Source organism: Phacochoerus africanus, chromosome 16 (assembly GCF_016906955.1).
Source record: "Phacochoerus africanus isolate WHEZ1 chromosome 16, ROS_Pafr_v1, whole genome shotgun sequence".
NCBI classification, from domain to species: Eukaryota; Metazoa; Chordata; class Mammalia; order Artiodactyla; family Suidae; genus Phacochoerus; species Phacochoerus africanus.
Genome location: NC_062559.1, coordinates 54,479,368 through 54,497,926, shown reverse-complemented (window position 1 = coordinate 54,497,926; position 18,559 = coordinate 54,479,368).

Here is an 18,559-nt window from a genome sequence, read left to right as displayed (position 1 = left end):
GCCCAGGTTTGATCCCTGGCCTCGCTCAGTGGATTAAGGATGCAGCATTTCTGTGAGCTATGGTGTAGGTTTTAGAGGTGGCTTGGATCTGGTGTTGCTGTGGCTGTGGTGTAGGCTGGCAGCTACTGCTCCAATTCAACCCCTAGTCTGGGAACCTCCATGTGCTGCGGATGCGGCCCTAAAACAAACAAAGAAAGAAGTTAAAGCAGCAAGAGAAAAATTAAGGCTCCTGCACGGGAGCCCCAATAAAGTCATCGCCTGATTGCTCTACAGAAACTCTGTAGGCCAGAAGAGAGTGGAAAGATATATTCAAAGTCCTGAAAGGGAAAATATGCCACCTAGGATGCTCTGCTCAACAAGATTATCATTTAGACCAGAAGAAGAGACCACGAATTTCTCAGACAAGCAAGACCAAAAGGATAGCAATACGAAATCTAACCTAAAAGAAATATTGAAAGGTCTTCTCAGAAACTCAATGCTACTCGTAACCAAATGTGAAGGCTTGAGGTCTGTTGCAGCCTGGGTAGGAAAAACACACTCCCTTACAGCGCTGGGAAGATTTGAAGAAGCGGGAATGCTCAGTGTGTCAGATTTTAAACATTCTAAGTAGACTGAGCTCCTGCTGTGGTGCAATGGGATAGGCCGCATCTCTGCAGTGCTAGGACACGGGTTTGAACCTGGCCCAGCACAGTGGGTTAAAGGATCTGGCATTGCCCCAGCTGCAGCATAGGTCACAACTGCAGCTTGGATCTGCTCCCTGGCCTGGGAACGCCATAGTCACAGGGTGGCCAAAAATGAAAAAAAAAAAAAAATTCTAACTAGAGATTCGGGACAAGACAGTGAATAGAAGGACTTGAGCTCATCTCCTCGAATGAAAACCCCAAAGTCACAACCAAATGCTGAACAACTTTCAACAGGAAAGCTGAGAACTGACCCCAAAAGATACTTTGGCGTTCAGAGACAAAGACAAAGCCATAGCAGTGCAGTAGGTGGGGCACTTTTGCAAAATGTAATCAGATCCCACACACTGGAAAAGAATTACATCACAGAGGTTCCCACACAGGAGTGGGATTTCCGAACCCACGTCGGCCTCCCCAGCCTGGGGTCGGGCCTCTGGAGGAGAAGCCCCCAGAATGTTTGGCTTTGCAGGCCGGTGGGGTTGAGTACAGGAGCGTCACGGGACTGAGGGAAACAGACTCCACTCTTGGAGGGCACACCCAGTGCTTCCCGGGCACGAGGACCCACAGCAAAGCAGTGGCCCATAGAAGCCTGAAGCAGACCTATTTGTGGGTCTTGGAGGGTCTCCTGGGGAGGCACTGGTTGGCTATGGCTCACGGCACATGCAGGGGTACAAGTGGCAGAGGCCCCAGAAAATACTGACCCCTGTGAGCTCTTTCCGAGGTTGCCATTTTGGCAGGAAGACCTGGCCCACCTCCTGGCCTGAATGCTCCAGTGCCAGGATGCCTCAGGCCAAACACCCAGCAGCCCCACTTATCAGTCGACAGGCCGCCCAGCATCCTGCTGAGCTCACAGCTGCCTCTAAACACACTCCTTGCGAGGGCCCTGCCCACCAGAGGGAAAGACCCAGCTCCACCCACCAGTTGGCAGACACCCGTCCCTCCCACCAGGGAGCTGCCCAAGCACAATTTCATCCACCAGGGGGCAGACCCCAGAAGCAAGAGAGGCCAAAATGCTGCAGCCTGCAGAAAGGAGACCACAAACAAAATGACACAAATTGAGAAAGCAGATAAAATATGCTCCAGATGAAGGAACGAGACACAAACCCAGAAGAACAACTAAGTAAAATGAAGATAGGCGGCCATCTGAAGAAGAGTTCAGAGTAATGCTAGTAAAGACGATCCAAGATCTCGGAGAAAGAACAGAGGCACAGACCTAGAAAATGAGAAGCGTTTCACAAAGAGCGAGAAAAGAACAGAGATGACAACACGGTAACTGGAAGGAATCGATAGCAGGCTACACGAGGCAGAAGAACAAACAAGAGATCTAGAAGGTCGACTGGGGGAAATCATGCCCCAGAACAGAATAAAGAAAAAAGAGGGGCTCCCATCGTGGCGCAGCAGAAGCAAATCTGACTAGAACCCACGTAGACGCAGGTTTGATCCCTGGCCTCACTCAGTGGATTAAGGATCTGGCATTGCCGCGAGCTGTAGTGTAGGTTGCGGACACAGCTCAGCCAGTGGCTACGGCTCCACTTTGACCCCTAGCCCGGGAACCTCCATATGCCACAAGTGTGGCCCTGAAAAGACAAAAAAAGAAAAAGAAAAAAGAATGAAAAAAAAAATGAGGATAGGCTCGAGACATCTAGGACAATATAAACACATCAATATTCATGTCATAAGGGTCCCAGAAGGAGAAAAGAGAGAAAAAAGGCCTGAGAAGATGTGTGAAGAGATTATAGACAAAAACTTCCCTAACAAGGGAAAGAAAACATTCACTTAAATCCAGGAAGCACAGAGACTCCTATACAGGATAAACCCAGATGGAATACTCCGAGACACATATTAATCAAAATGACAAAAATTAAAGACAAAGAGAAAATACTTAAAGCAGCAAGGAAAAGTCAACCAACACCATACAACAGAATCCCAACAAGGTCGTTAGCTGATTCTCTTTTTTAGCAGAAACACTGCAGGCCAGAAGGGAGTGTCACAATATATTTAAAGTGATGAACGAGGCGTTCCCATCATGGTGCAGCGGAAATGAATCCGACTATGAACCATGAGGTTGTGGGTTCGATCCCTGGCCTCACTCAGTGGGTTAAGGATCCGGCGTTGCCGTGAATTGCCAAAAAATGTGATAACAAAACCAGCAATTGTGAGAAGAGGCGCGTATAAAGCAGGATATTGAAAATGCTTTTGAAATTAGGACAACAGCAATTTAAAACAACCTTGTATATGTAGAGAGACTACCATATTAAAACCACAGGGTAACTGCAAACCAAAAGCATACAATAGATACACCCACACAAAAGAAGCAGCAATCCAAACACAACATTAAATGTTGTTCTCTTCTCTTGCGATTTGATGACTAAGAGGAAGGGAAGAAAAGAGATCTACAGAGGAAGTTCATAGCAACTCAGGCCTGCCTCCAAAACAAGAAAAATGTCACATAAACAACGTAACCTACAACTGAAAGAATTAGAAAAAGAAGAACAGGAGTTCCCGTCGTGGCGCAGTGGTTAACAAATCCTACTAGGAACCATGAGGTTGCGGGTTCGGTCCCTGCCCTTGCTCAGTGGGTTAACAATCCGGCGTTGCCGTGAGCTGTGGTGTAGGTTGCAGACGCAGCTCGGATCCCGTGTTGCTGTGGCTCTGGCGTAGGCCGGTGGCTGCAGCTGCGATTTGACCCCTAGCCTGGGAACCTCCATATGCCGCGGGAGCGGCCCAAGAAATAGCTAAAAAGACAAAAAAATAAATAAATAAAATTAAATTAAATTAAAAAAAAGAAAAAGAAGAACAAACAAAACCTAAGGACAACAGAAGGAAGGAAATCATAAAGATCAGAGAGGAAATAAAATAGAGATTAAAAAATAGAAAAAAATGTAATAAAACCAAGAGCTGGTTCTTTGAAACAGTAAACAAAATCAACAAATCTCTGGCCTGACTCACCAAGAAGAGAACCTAAATAAATAAAACAAGAAATGAAAAGGGAGATGTCTCAACTGATACTGCAAAATACAAAAAACCATGAGAGAACTATGACCAATTATATGCCAACAAATTAGACAACCTAGAAGAAATGGACAACTTTCAAGAAATGTACAGCCTGCCAAAACTGAATCAATAAGAAATAGACAATTTGAACAGAACTGATCACTATAAATGAAACTGACTCTGTAACTTTAAAAAAGGAGTTCCCATCATGGCTCAGTGGTTAACAAACCCAACTAGCATCCATGAGGATGAGAGTTTTATCCCTGGCCTTGCTCAGTGGGTTAAGGATCTGGTGTTGCCATGAGCTGTGGTGTAGGCTGCAGATGCAGCTTGGATCCTGTGCTGCTATGGCTCTGGTGTAGGCCAGTGGCTACAGCTCTGATTAGACCCCTAGCCTGGGAACCTCTATGTGCCATGGGTATAGCCCTAGAAAGACAGAAAGACAAAAAAGAAACTTCCTATGAATAAAAGTCCATGACCAAATGGCTCCATAGGCAAATTCTACCAAACATACAAAGGACTGAGAGACATCCTTTTTAGACTCTTCAAAGATTGAAGAAGTAACACTCCCAAAGCCACCATCCCCTAATACCAAAACCAGACAAAAATACTACCAAAAAAGAAAATTATAGGCCAATATCATTTACGAATATAGATGCAAAAATTCTTATAGGAATTTTAGCCAACAGATTCCAACAATACATGAAAAAGATCATACTCCATTACCAAGTGGGATTCATCCCAATTTCACAAGGATGGTTCAACATACACAAATCAATCAATCTAATATACCACATGAACAAAAGAAAAACAGAAGCCAAAGGATCATCTCAATAGATGTAGAAAAAGCATTTGACAAAATTCAATATCTATTCATGATAAAAACTCTTACAAGTGTGAGTATAGAGAGAACATATCTCAATATAATAAAATCCATTTATGACAAACCTATAGTCAATGTAATACTCAACAGAGAAAAGCTGAAACTTTCCCAGTAATATCTGGAACAAGACAAAGATGCTCACTCTCACCAATTCTATTCAACATAGTATTGGAAGTCCTAGCCATAGCTATCAGAGAGAAGAAGGAAAGAAGGAAAGAAAGAAGGAAAGAAGGAAGGAAAGAAGGAAGGAAAGAAGGAAGGAAAGAAGGAAGGAAAGAAGGAAGGAAAGAAGGAAGGAAAGAAGGAAGGAAAGAAGGAAGGAAAGAAGGAAGGAAAGAAGGAAGGAAAGAAGGAAGGAAAGAAGGAAGGAAAGAAGGAAGGAAGAAAGAAAGAAGAAAGGAAAAGAAGAAAGGAAGAAAGAAAGAAGGAAGGAAAAGAAGGAAGGAAAAGAAGGAAGGAAAAGAAGGAAGGAAAAGAAGGAAGGAAAAGAAGGAAGGAAAAAAGAAGGAAGGAAAAAAGAAGGAAGGAAAAGAAGGAAGGAAAAGAAGGAAGGAAAAGAAGGAAGGGATACAATTGTCATTATATGCAGATGACATGATATTAAATATAGAAAACCCTAAGGACTCCACACAAAAACGACTCAATCTGATCAACGAATTCAGCAGGATACAAGATTAACATTCAGAAATTGGCTGCATTTCTTTATACTAACAATGAAATATTAGAAACAAGAATAAATGCACCAGAGTTCCCATCATGGTGCAGCAGAAACGAATCCGACTAGGAACCATGAGGTTTCGGGTTCAATCCCTGGCCTCGCTCAGTGGGTTAAGGATCTGGCCTTGCCGTGAGGTCACAGATGTGGCTCAGATCCTGCATTATTGTGGCTGTGCCATAGGCCAGCAGCAATAGCTCCAAGTGGACCCCAGCCTGGGAACCTCCATATGCCACATGTGCGGTCCTAAAAAGCCAAAAAAAAAAAAAAGAATAAATGCACCAAAAAATAAAATACGTAGAAGCAAAACTAACCAATACAGTGAAAGACTTATACACTGAGAACTATAATACACTGAGAACTATAAAACATTAATCAAGAGAATTAAAGAGAAGTCAAAGAAATGGAAAGATATCCCATGCTCCTGGATTGTAAGAAATAATATTGTTAAAATGGCCATACTACCCAAAACAATTTAAAGATTTAATGTGATCCCTATCAAATAACCCATGACATTTTTCACAGAATTAGAATAATCCCAAAATTTTAAATGAACAATAAAAGATCCAGAATTGCCAAAGCAAGCCTGAGGAAAAAAAGCAAAACAGGAGGCATAACTCTCCTAGACCTCAGACAATATTACAACCTTAGAAAACTATACCTAGAACTACCATATGACCCAGCGATTCCACTCTTGGGCATATATCCAGACAAAACTTTCTCTGAAAAAGACACATGTACTCCAAAGTTCATTGCAGCACTATTTACAATAGCCAAGACATGGAAGCAACCTAAATGTCCATCGACAGAGGCGTGGATCAAGAGATGTGGTACATATACACAATGGAATATTACTCAGCCATCAAAAAGAACGAAATACCGGCATTTTTAGCCACATGGATGGACCTAGAAACTATCATGCTAAGTGAAGTCAGCCGTATAATGAGACACCAACATCCAATGCTTTCACTGACATGTGGAATCTGAAAAAAGGACAGACGGAACTTCTTTGCAGAACAGATGCTGACTCACAGACATTGAAAAACTTATGGTCTCTGGAGGAGACAGTTTGGGGGGTAGGGGAATGTGCTTGGGCTGTGGGATAGAAATCCTGTGAAATTGGATTGTGATGATCATTATACAGCTACAGATGTGATAAATTCATTTGAGTAATAAAAAAAAAAAAAGACAAATGCACCCACATTCATTGCGGCACTATTCACAATAGCCAAGACATTGAAACAACCTAAATATCCATTGACAGATGATTGGATTAAGATGTGGTATATATACACAATGGAATACTACTTAGCCTTTAAAAAGCAACATGGATGAAACTAGAGACTCTCATCCTAAGTGAAGCCAGAAAGAGAAAGACAAATATCATATGATATCACTTATATCTGGAACATCTAATATACAGCACAAATGAATCTTTGCACAGAAAAGAAAATCATGGACTTGGAGAACAGACTTGTGGTTGCCTGGGGCGGGGGCTGGGGAGGAGTGGGAGGGACTGGGAATTTGGGGTTAATAGATGCAAACTATTGCCTTTGGAGTGGATAAGCCATGAGATCCTGCTGTACAGCACTGGGAACTATGTCTAGTCCCTTACGATGGAGCAGGATCATGTGAGAAAAAAGAATGTGTACATGTGTGTGTGACTGGGTCATCTTGCTGCACAGTAGAAAATTGACAGAACACTGTAAACCAGCTACAAGGGAAAAAATAAAAATCATTATAAAATTAAAGGAAATGTTTAGAATGGATAAGAAATGAAGTTTTACTATATAGCACAGGGAACTGTATCCAGTCTCCTGGGACAGAACTTATGAAAGAGACTACGAAAAAGAATTGTGTGTGTGTGTGTGTGTGTGAACAAATCACTTCTCCGTGTACCAGAAAGAAACACAAAATGGTAAATGAACTATACAATGCATGAATACAAAGACACACGTTACTCGGGCTTCGCAAGTTATACGGAAATTAGAAGCCGTGTGCTATTTTTTTTTTCAGGCCACATCCATGGCACATGAATGTTCCCAGGCCAGGGATCAATCTGGCACCACAGCAAAGACCCATGCTGTTGTTTCGAACTCTTTATAAAAGCCAAAAAAAGAAAAAGAAAATATATTCAATGTCTTTAGTCATTAGGTAACTTCAAATCACAACCACAATGAGGAGTTCCCTTTGTGGCGCAGTGGAAATGAATCCAACTAGGAACCATGAGGTTGTGGGTTCGATCCCTGGCCTTGCTCAGTGGGTTAAGGATCCGGCGTTGCCGTGAGCTGTGGTGTAGGTCGCAGACATGGCTCGGATCTGGCGTTGCTGTGACTGTGGTGTAGGCCGGTGGCTACAGCTCCAATTAGACCCCTAGTCTGGGAACCTCCATATGCCGAGGATGCAGCCCAAGAAAAGACAAAAAGACAAAAACAAAAAAACAAAATAAAACAACCACAATGAGATCCTACTTCACATTCAATAGGACAGCTAAAATCGAAAAGACAGATAATAAGACAATAAGCATTACTGATAAGGGTATGGAAAAATTAGAACTTCATATACTAATGGTGTATGTTGTCATGGCGAGAATATGTAAAAACAGTACAGCTGCTTTGGAAAACAAATTTGGCGGTTCCGCAAAAGGTTAAGCATAAACAAATGATCCAACAGTTTCACTCTTTGGTGTGTACACCCAAGAGAACTGAGAACACACATCCACTCAAAACGTACATAAATGTTCACAGCAGCATTATTCATCACAGGCAAAAATGACCAACAACCCAATATCCACCAGCTGATAAGCGATCGTGTTTATCCACATACAATGGAACGTTATTCAGCATAGAACGGAAGCAAGCAAATGCTTCAGTGCTCCTGAGCCAAAGGCTTTCAGTCTGACGTACACAGAAGCCAATACTACGGCACTGGTTTTGAGGAAAGAAAAAGCTTTATGGCAAAATTCAACCTGCAAGGAGACCCACTCAAATCTCTCTCCATGATCTGGGGTGCAATCAGACTTCTAGGAGTTCCCATGGTGGCTCAGTGATCAACGAACCCGACTAGTATCCATGAGGACACCGGTTTGCCTTGCTCAGTGGTTAAGGGTCTAGCATTGCCATGAGCTGTGATGTGTGTCCTAGATGCAGCTTGGATCCCAACTTGCAGTGGCTGTGGTGTAGGCTGGCAGCTGCAGCTCCGATTCAACCCCTAACCTGGGAAGCTCCATATGCCGCAAGTGCGGCCCTAGAAAGACCAAAAAAAAAAAAAAATCACACTTTGAGGAGTTGGGGAGGATGGGGTGGACGCAGAAGTGCTGGCAGGACAGGTCTGCCCTGAAGGGCTTTGGAACTTGGCCATTTATGGTAGGGGTTGGAAGGATTCTGCACTGGATCTTCTTAGGGAAGGGACCCCCTCGTTTCTGAAAGTGTTCCGGGTTCCAAGTTAGCCATGTTCTCACTGTTTGGTTCTGGAGGGCAGCGGGAAAAGAGCTACTGGTTCTGGGAGTTATTTGAGTCAAAAATTGTCTCTTCTGCACATGCTGTATGATTTGTGGCTTCCTTCTGTTATCTCTGAAACACAACAGAGCAGGACAAGTTTGCGCTTTCCCCACAGTTACAACAACGCGGATGAGCCTTGAAACATGCTCAGTGGACGAAGCCGGTAGCAAGAGACTGCCTATTATATGATTCCATTTATATGAAGGGTCCCAAATGTAGACAGAAATAGCCTAGCGGTTGCCTGGATCTAGGGGTTTGGGAGAAATAGGAGAGGCTGCTAAAGGGCTTAAGGTTTCTCTGTAAGGTGATGAAAAGGCTCTAAGATCCACTGTGGGATGGTCGCACCCCTCTTTCAACACATTAAAAACCAGTGGACTGAACACTTTAAATGGATGTATTGTGTGCTATGCGAATTAGATGTCAATAAAGCTGTTCTCTCTGAAATAAAGACTGCAGACCCTATGAGTCCCTTTATGCAGCGTGAGCCAGATGAGCAGTTTCCAGGGAGGACAGGGGCGGAGACAAAGACACAGCAGCAGGGAGTTCTCGCAGCAGCGGAGCTGTCCTGTATCCCACTTGCGGTGGTGGCGACCCGCATTTCTACAGGGAGCAAGCGCCATAAAACATGCATACAGGCAAATGAAGGCACTCTTCTCACGCTGGGACCCACTCGCCAGAAGCCTGTCACCATCTCATGCTGGGAGCGACTTCCCCTTGCGTGCACCCTGCTCCCCAGCACAACTGCCTCTGTGTTCATGTGCTGCTCCTTGCACAGTCCCGAGTTCCCTGAACCTTAAATCAGGTCCCAGTCCCTCGCCCCACTACCTGCTTCTGGGGACTGCCGCCGAGGAGGGCGGAAGGGCCTCCTTGAACCCAGCCCTGGTCTTCCTGGGTGAATCCTTTGGTCCAAGACCAAAGGGGAGAGAACCGACGGATAAAACCCGGTGGAATCAATACCGCCCAGGGGCTGGAGAGGCATCCCGAGGCCTCAGCCCTTAGTTCAAGGGAGGAGATGATTTTAGGAGGCAGGCAGTGTACCATCAAGAGAGGATACCGTTGTGGCGCAGTGGAAACAAATCCGACTAGGAACCATGAGGTTTCAGGTTCGATCCCTGGCCTTGTTCAGTGGGTTAGGGATCTGGCATTGCTGTGGCTGTGGTGTAGACTGGCGGATACAGCTCTGATTAGACCCTAGGAACCTCCATATGCCACAGGTGCAGCCCTCAAAAGACAAGACAAAAAAATAAATTAAACTAAATAAATAAAATGCAAAAGGCATTAAAAGAGAGAGAGAGAGAGACAATACCCTCTGGAGTTCCCATTGTGGCGCAGTGGATTAAGACTCTGACTGCGGCAGCTCAGTCACTGCAGAGGTGTGGGTTCAATCCCCAGCCAGGCCCAGTGGGTTAAAGATCCAGTGTTGCTGCAGCCGCAGCATAGATGACAGCTGTGGCTCAGAGTCAGTCCCCTGGCCCGGGAACATGCAAATGCCATGGGGATGGCCATGAAGAAAGAGAGAGAGAGAAAGAGGATACCTTCCTGAAAGTCAGACAGAGAAAGACAAACACCACATGGAATCACTGAATCACTCAGATCAAAATCAGAAGCAGAGAGTAGAGCGTGGTTTTAGGAGCTGGGGGAAATCAGGAAGGGTTGGTAAAAGGGAACGAGCTTCCACCATAAGATGAGTAAAGCCTTGTCACCCAGTCCAAGCTCATACTGATCGCCACACAACAAGCCAATAAACCGTGAGACGAGTTGTCAGCCCAAGGAGCAGCAACTTTATTCAGAAAGCCAGCAGACTGAGAAGATGCTGGACTGGTGCCCCAGAGAACCAGCTTGGCTGAGTTAGAATCCAGGCTTCTTTTGCACTAAAGGGGGAAGTTAAACATTTCCTGGTTCCCATCAGCCTCACGGTGGGGGGGGGGAAGGGGGGAGGGGTTAATTTCTTCCTGCCTGTGGTCACTCTCACTGGCCGGTCAGCCCGTCCCCTGTGAGCTACACAAAGGTGGCTGAACCCAGTGCTCCTTCCCTGGGAGGCAGGGATCCCAGGGACGGTGCAGTGTGAGGAGGTGAAGCTACGGGCAGCATCTGTCCGGGATTCACGTGGAGTGGAGCACAGAGCTCCGTCCCATCCCACTCCCACACTGGCAATGTCTGTTCCACAGTCTTGTGGGCAAAGGGCTGAAGACCACTCTGGCCCTTTGCTGAGCTGATGGATCGTCCTTCGAACCTCTGGCCGTCCTGGGACCCGCCTCTTCGCTTCTCTTATCCACACTATTTGAATGTGATGACCCTCAGCACGTTGTTGTCTGACTTGCAGTTGAACTTGGGGGTTTTGGTCCAGTTCCCAATACACATATTAAATTTTTGTGCTCTTAGTTTGGAAACAAATGGGTTGACCCTTCTCCAGCTATGGGAAAATGTCCCCCTGCCTCTGCGGGCTAGGCAGACCTCTTAGAAGCAAACTCACGACCAGAGGTTAGTACAGTGGCCCGAAGTTTTCATAGTTGGCAACTCCCAGGTCCTCTAGAGCATTTGTATCTATTCTCCCACCTGGGCGGATATTCTCCCAGACTGGCCTACTGGACAGTATTTCAAGGGGGCTTAACTTAATTAAGCCTGCTTCTGAGAGCCACCAAGCCATAGCAGGACAACTGGCTATACCTTATTCCAAGTTAAATTTGTCTCTGCATATTGCAGCGAACTTTTTTTTTTTTTTTTTTGTCTTTTTAAGGCTGCACCTGCAGCATATGGAGGTTCTTAGGCTAGGGAAGCAGGCCCAGTGGGTTAAAGGATCCAGCGTTGCTACAAATCGGAGATACAGCTGACAATGCAGAATCTGAGCCCCGTCTGCGAGCTTCATCACAGCTCACGGCAACGCCAGATCCTCAACCCTCTGAACAAGGCCAGGGATCGAACATGCACCTCATAGATCCTAGTCGGGCTCTTTAACCACTGAGCCACAACGGGAACTCCGGCAATGTTTCTTTTTAATGTAGGATTCATTTTCTTGGTTTTCCTGTTGATTCTGGTCTCCAGGATGAGGGTGGTGTCAATGCCTGAATCCGGATCAGGCGATAATTTCCCTGAGAAGGGCTTTAACCACTTCGGAGCGTTTCTGTCCAGGTGAGCTGTGCTCCTACGCATCCTACAAACGTGTCTGTAAACACTAGAAGGTTATCTGCAATGTCTTGTAGCTTGAGGCACTTAAGTAAAATCTATTTTCCAGTCCTCAGAGAGGCAGGGTCCACTGTGTTGGGCCCCCGCCTAGGGAGGTCGGACAGCAACCGTTGGGTTATTTTTTCAGCACAAGTCATGCATTTCTGAATGATTCACTGGATAGTTTTTGTAGGTTAGGCCCCACTGAATTATACCATATATATACACCATACATGTATTTTATATAATATATCTAATATACATTATATATAAATGTGTGTAAACACCCATATATATTTTAAAATATTGAATGCTTCACAAATATGCATGTCATCCTGGTGTAGGAGGCAGGCTAATCTCTTTATTTTATTTTTTTGTCTGTTTAGGGACTAACCTGCAGCATATGGAAGTTTCCAGGCTAGGAATTGGAGCTATAGCCGCTGGCCTACACCACAGCCACAGCAATGTGGGATCCAAGCCGCGTCTGCCACCTACACCACAGCCCACAGCAACGCTGGATCCTCAACCCTCTGAGCGAGGGCAGGGATCGAACCCTTGTCCTCATGGATACTAGTTGGAGTCGTTAACCACTGAGCCACAGCGGGAACTCCCAGGCTAATCTTGTCTGTATTGTTCCCATTTTAGCGTATGTGCCGCCGAAGCGAGCACTCCATCAATCTATTTCTGAATCCCTGTAGTCTGCTCCTCTCCCATTGCAGCGCGATTCTGACCGGGCCCCCACACAGCGGCCCAGAGCGCCCCGGGCACTCAGAGCAGCAGGCACTGCCTTGCCGGGAAAGGTGCCATCCAAGGGAAACCCCACTCTTTGCCCTTTTCTCAACACACCGGTTGGTATGTCAAAGGCCAGTCTGTGGGAGAAGGGAGGCCCGTGCCTGAGGCTGTTTTAGATCGGCTGTCCCAGGGTCCCTGTTCAAGGGGATTGGGCCCTGGCCATGTGTTTTGGTCTGCCACAGGATATGCCATCAGCACACACTCCTGGGTCTTTCTTACCTTCTCAAAGACCTGGGGTGGGCGCTCTCCTTTGCTGGGGTTTTCATGAGCACCACCTGGAGGCTTCGAGTGAGTTCTGGTGGAATGGATGTCAAGCTTTCTGGTGAAAAACTTCAAGGCGAGGTCTATCGGCAAGGTCCTCAGTCTACCAGCTCATTCCCCCCACTCCCCTGTCAGTGTTACCTGAATTAGGAGCGTCAAGTTCAAGGGAGCCCCTGGGCCTCTTCATTCATCAGCGTGTGCCTCTCTTTCTACCACCTGCTACTGTTTCTGTTTTGTCTTTTCTAGGGCCGCACCTGCGGCATATGGAGGTTCCCAGGCGAGGGGTCCAATCAGAGCTGTAGCTGCCGGCCTACAGCACAGCCACAGCCACGCGAGATCCCGGCTGCATCTGGGACCTACCCCACAGCTCCCAGCAATCCTGGACCCTTAACCCACTGAGCGAGGCCAGGGGTCGAACCTGCGTCCTCATGGATGCCAGTCAGATTTGTTTCTGCTGAGCCATGATGGGAACTCCTCGCCTTTCGCTGTTTTCTTCTGTGTTAAACTAGGGCGGTCTGTTTCCCAGCGTTCTTCCTCCATGCACTAAGTGTACTGTTTCTTCCCCAGTGGAGGCTTAGCGCTCCTGGGTTCCTTGCCTTCTGGGAATCCAATGCCACTGCCAAAAAAAACCCTGATGTTTCTTTTTGTGTCTTCTTTCCTCTGTTGTTCCAATTTAAAAGCAACATCTGCCAACTGTGAAGGGTTCGTGCCATCTAATGTGGGCGACTTTCTCCCGACATGAGGCACTTTGACCCCCAGATAGGTCAGACTTGCCATTCTAGTAGCGTCGGGAGCCTCGGAGTGTGCGTTAAGATGATGTCTATAGGCCTACTAAACCCTTTCCAAAAATTCAGAAAGTTTTTGACGGTTTGTTTTTGGGGTTTTTTCTTTTTCTTTCTCTCTCTCTCTTTTTTTTTAACTGAGTTTCTTGAATTTTGTTGAAACTATTTTGCTTTGGCTCCCCTTTCAAAGCCCTGCCAAGATGCACTGATAAGCAGGTACTCTAACAAGGGCCTTCTTCCTTCACACAGGTCCCAATTTGATGCAGCCCTTGGTTCTGCCAAGGGGGCCTCAGGGGTCAAAGATGCTCCCTACAAAGGAGGGATGTGATCTTTTCAATTAAGCAAGTCTGAGAAATTCAGCCAGCTGGCTGATCATTTGCATACAGCCCCCAATTGAGATAATCGCAATGGAAATCACCCTGCCTGGGAGCACGGTGCCGGCCCAAATCAGGCACCCTCTCCAGTCTTAGAGGGCAATACCAGACCAAGTCTCTGTGCCTCAGGAACTAACCCAGGACTTTGTTTTTTTGGGGGCGGGGGAGGGGGGTGTTTGTTTGTTTTTTGTTTGTTTGTTTTGTCTTTTTACCATTTCTCGGGCCAGTCCCATGGCATATGGAGGTTCCCAGGCTAGGAGTCGAATCGGAGCCATAGCCGCTGGCCTACACCACAGCCACGCCAGATGCAAGCTGAATCTGTGACCTACATCACAGCTCACGGCAACACCTGATCCTTAACCCACTGAGCAAGGCCAGGGATCGAACCCTCAACCTCATGGTTCCTAGTCGGATTCGCTAACCACTGCGCCACGACGGGACCTCCTCCCCCAGGACTTTGTAAGTGATCCTCAGAGGGGGGGGAAGTCCTGTGTCCCAGTGGCAGGAATTGGGGCTGCATGGGAATGCAGGCTCATGGAGGGGGTGGATGCAGCACGGCTGGGACGGCCAGCTCAGCCAGAGCGTCTAATGTTTAAAGCAAACAGCCTCACTCTCATTCGCTTCCTTTTCCTCTTTTCCCCGATGGAAGAGCGCAAATGCTTGCACGCAAAAGGATTTCATCATTCTTCCCCCTTCTTCACAAAACAGCTATAGAGTCATTCAAAAGCCACTTTAAAACTATAAATAGGAGTTCCTGTCTTGGCTTAGAGGTTAATGAACTGACTAGCATCCATGAGGACGCAAGTTCGATCCCTGGCCTCGCTCAGAGCGTTAGGGATCTGGCGTTGCCGTGAGCTGTGGTGTAGGTCACAGACATGGCTCCAATCCCACATTGCTGTGGCTCTGGCGTTGGTCAGAGGCTACAGCTCCGATTCAACCCCTAGCCTGGGAACCTCCTTATGCCACAGGTGAGGCCCTTAAAAAAGATTAAAAAAAGAAAAAACCCAAAAGCTATAAATAGCGGCGGTCATTTCAAACCATGAAAAGGACGCCTTTTTGTTTTGGCATCAACCAACCCCGAGTTTTACAATGACACCGAAAAGAAACACAGGTACTGCGGTGACATACAACAATTTAAGATAATTACTGAAACTGTGTCTGACATCATTTACCAGGATATTCCAGAATTTTAGGAGGTCTATATGATTGCTGGAATATGTACAGCAATAACATTTAACCATACGACACAATCTAAGATCTTCTATCACCACTTACTTGGCAGTGCTTCCCATGTAATGCAACATACACAGAAAGAGCCTGATTAATTTCATACTCCTCTCTCTGAGAGGAGGGAAAACATAATTTGAGGTGTTCCAGGGGCCCTTTGGAACACCTCAAAGTTATCTAGAGGTCAAATGAACTTCGCTTAGAAGCTGATCTTTGGGAAGCTTGTCAAAAACATCAAAAAGTTTTAAACCAGGATAATAAAAGATCTCAATGGCAAATACAGATCATTTCAAAGAAACAACCTGCAACCAAAAGCAGTTCAATAGGTTACAACAGATTTGTCCTCCTAGAGACCCAAATTCAGGTTTTGTATCTCTTTTCCTCTAAATTTCATTTTCTTAATTAAGTTCAACCTTATTTTGCCAATCCTGGCCATGAACAAAGCACTCCCAGGGCTCCCCATACACAAACCTTCCCAGCTTTCTGTAACCCTATTCGTCTGTCTCTCACTTTTTCTTCCATTCAGAAACAACCAGCTCTAAGACAAAATCCCCTTTTCCCTTTGAACAAAAGAAATTTCATTCCTCATACCTTCTTTGTTGAAAATACATCCTATCTTTGCAGACGGAAGTGTTTCCTTTACATTCTTTTTAATTTCTTTTTCTTTTTTTTAAGGGCTGTACCCGTGGCATATGGAGGTTCCCAGGCTAGGGGTCAAATCGGAGCTATAGCTGCTGGCCTGCACCACAGCCACAGCCACAGCCACAGCCACACAGGATCCAAGCTGCATCTCTGACCTACAACCACAGTTCAGGGCAACGCCAGATCCTTAACCCACTGAGCGAAGCCAGGGATCAAACCCTCATCCTCATAGATTCTAGTCGGATTTGTTTCCGCTTCACCACAACAGGAACTCCTCCTTTACAATTCTTAATCTTAAAACCTTAATCTCTAGTGAAACCAAGAAATGAGTAATTGTAAATTGTTTGTCATACAAGCATTTCCTGAGATGGACAAAACGTATGCTTTAGTCCTCCATTCCTGAGAAGGCAAAGGCAGGTACCCTCAGACCTGCCCAGCAGGTAATGTTCTAACATTTTTTCCTACTTGAAATGATCTCGACAGTTAATGAAACTCAACTAAGTTAAATGAAGAGCAGTCAAGTTACAAAAACGTGGAGAGACAATTTTAGGCAAACATTTCCAATCCCCAAAATTATTCCCATAAAGTTTACCTAAAACTCTTACTTCATTTACTTTAAAGCTTTGTCACAATGTTATTTTTCTTGCTGACGAACTTTGTAACGTAGGTTCAATGAAGTGTTACATTTAATGTTGAGAACTCTAAAGACATGTCTGTTAATCAAAGCGTCAGGCTTAAGCTAACTTTAATACCAGATATTAATTCACTCCTGGATATTTTCTAGGTCAAAGGAACTCGAAATTCATTTCTAGCCAGTTTCTTTTCTATTTGAGTATTTATATAAGCACTTCATTTCCTTTAAGACTGTGAAGTAGAGCTCTTTGACAAATTAATTTCGGTAATGCCACACGCCAATAACACACATACAAATACAGAGCTCCCAGTCCCAAATTTTAGCCATGAATCAGATACAACAACACAAAACCCATCGGTTACCAAGACGTCGGAGTCAAATTAGGTTTCTGGCAGATGGGACAAATCAAGGTGACCTGCCTAAACGGCTAAACCCTTTTTTTACTACCACTTATGGAAAAGACACTTTTATTTCTATTTGTAGTTTTGGTAATTTTAGGAACCGCTTCGATCCTTTCTCTCTTCCTAGAAATGTCCCACTCTTGGATAAGAACAAACGGGCTTTTTTCTTCCTGTTCCTTTCCTCAATTTGCTATCAGTAAAAAGTTTTAAATATCACAAAATGGATTTGGCTGTAAATGGAGAGACAGTACCAAACAAAATGAAACAAAAATCCCAAAGGACAAACAGAAAACCCTGAATAAACCCTCGAGTTCGATCTTGGTATTTCACACGTGCCAAGGACACAGGAGACCACAAACACCGTTAAGCGACACAGTAAGAGTCGTGGTACGTGGCGCACAGGGTCCCAGGGTAACTCTGCCCAGACCCCTTGTGGAGGCCACGCTGCTACCATAAAATACCATCTTCTCTTCACCCATGGGCTCATGCCTGTGATCAGATCACTCACCGAGAATGCACCAGAGGGGAATTTCTTTAGGGATAGTTGAAACATTCCCGGTTTTTATTTTTATTTATTTTTTATTTTTTGTCTTTTTGTCTTTTAGGGGCGCACTGGCGGCATATGGAGGTTCCCAGGATTGGGGTCGAATAGGAGTTGTAGCCGCCAGCCTGCGCCAGAGCCACTGCCACTCGGGATCTGAGCCGCGACTGCGACCTACACCACAGCTCAGGGCAACGCCAGATCCTTAACCCACTGAGCGAGGCCAGGGATCGAACCCGCATCCTCATGGATGCTAGTCGGGTTCGTTAACCACCCAGCCACGACGGGAACGCCCATCCTTGATTTTTAAAGACAGAAATTCAAGGCAAATGAAACACAAACTTCCCACACAAATGCCAGCATCCAAAGAAACAAATGAATCGGCTTCACACATTCAGTACAAGTACAACGATTTCCTTTTCCCTGCCAGGTACCCCACTCAACCATAAAACAAACTGGCTTATTCTGGAGAAAAAGCCCCAAGTGGAAAGGAAATAAGGTTCCTGGCTGTACACACCAGAGCCACTTACCCTACTGTATGGAGCCTGTTGGTTCCCAAATGTGGATTCGTTGCTTCAGCTGCCAAGAGCTAGGGCAGCCGGTGCCACTTTGGGGAATTCTGAAGGGAAGATCCTCGGGACAAGTGGTCCCGGCAGCTGCTAGGACCTTACTCCAAAGTTCCCCAACTGGGACCAGCTCGCCGTGAGCAACAAGACTCCTGGCTGGCTCATGAGAACCTGTTACTGAGTCCAAGCTTGTGCTGCTGGACACAACAGGCCAATAAATCAAAAGATGAGTTGTTGAGGCGAGAGGAACAGCAACCTCATTCAGAAAGCTGGGAGCCTGAGAAGGTGGTTAACTCATGTCCCAGGGCAGAACTCAGGCTTCTTTTATACCAGGAGGGGAGGGGTAAAGTCCAGCATTTCCTGATTCCCATCAGCCTCTGGAGGGGCTTATTAATTTCTTCCTGC